Genomic DNA, 1,114 nt, shown 5'->3' with positions numbered 1-1,114 from the left:
AAAGAGCCAGGGGCACGGGACCTGGGTGCTACCCTGCCTCTGGTCTCAGTGCCTCCATCCTCAGCAAGGTGCCTCTGAGGACATTTGTGCCTCCCTCCCCCCTCCTGCCTAAAGGAGAATGGGGGGTTTGGAGACCTCAATCCCACCTCAGAGAGGAGGACAGCCCCTCTTATAATAAAAATAATAGGTCTGTGTGTCCTTACGATAGTAATGCGATACTGCTCCTGTACGGTGCTTCGCAATATTCAACCTTCCCTAAAGATCCTATGAAGTAGGTGGTGGTGTCCCAAGTTCATGGGAAAGAAAAGATGATGAGGTGAGCAAGTCCAGTTCCAGGACACCCTATGGACAGCTCGGAGAGTGGCCCCCTTCTGGCAGAGGACCCAGGTGGCAGGGGGGTGGGAAGCAAGCAGCGGGAGGGAAATCTGGCCCGAGGTAGTTGAGGAGGCTCCCTCCCTCCCCCCGTCAGGCCACCCTCCTGGCCCTGCCGCTCCCACCGCCCTGGAGACAGCCAGGTGTGGCCCGGGATCCCAGGAGGTGCAGGGGGGAGGGCGGCGTCTGAGCTCCCAGGGCGCTGGCCCGGCCCAGAGGGGACAGGAAGCAGGGACACCGGGGATTGTCTCTAGCAGCCGCAGCCCAGCCTCGGCCCGGGAGGAAGTTCTGCCGGGCGCTCTCGGCTGGTGCCTCCCTCGCTGTATTGTTGAACAGGAAACCGGGCTGCGCGGGAGCTGGGCGGTGGAGGAGGGAGCGCCGGCCGCCGAAACCACGCGTGCCTGCCGGGACAAGTGGAGGCGAAGCCAGTGATCGGACGCCCCGAGGTGCCGGGGCCGGGCCGGGCCGGGCGAGGGTTGCTGGGCCGGGGTTGGGGGAGTGCGGTGCCGCAGGTGGCGGGTCCTCCCCCGGCAGCGCCGCGCGCGCCTGCTCCCCTTCACCCGGCGCTGGGGCGGGAGTTGCGCCGACCCGGGAGCGGGGCCGAGCGGGGCCGAGCGGGTCGGCTCTCCCCCGCGAGGAGCGGAGATCGAAGGGCTGCCCTCCGTCCGGGGACAGACGGGGCCCGCGTCCAGGTCCCCGGCGCAGGCCTGGGCGCCGCTGTGGCTCGCGTCGCCCGGGCAGT

The 1,114-nt window shown here is 67.9% G+C and overlaps 1 long non-coding RNA gene across 1 annotated transcript in view; it reads left to right on the top strand.

Annotated features, from left to right (window-relative positions):
* The first annotated feature begins 643 nt into the window (after positions 1 to 643).
* LOC144217992 (uncharacterized) overlaps positions 644 to 1,114 on the top strand; it is a 3,142-nt gene continuing 2,671 nt past the window's right edge. Inside the window, exon 1 of the long non-coding RNA XR_013331012.1 lies at positions 644 to 818. This is a non-coding gene — a long non-coding RNA (uncharacterized LOC144217992). The remainder of the gene's footprint in view (positions 819 to 1,114) is intronic.

Source organism: Crocuta crocuta, unplaced genomic scaffold, assembly GCF_008692635.1.
Source record: "Crocuta crocuta isolate KB4526 unplaced genomic scaffold, BGI_CrCroc_1.0 scaffold289, whole genome shotgun sequence".
Lineage (NCBI taxonomy): Eukaryota > Metazoa > Chordata > Mammalia > Carnivora > Hyaenidae > Crocuta > Crocuta crocuta.
This window is presented reverse-complemented; position numbering and strand designations above follow the sequence as displayed.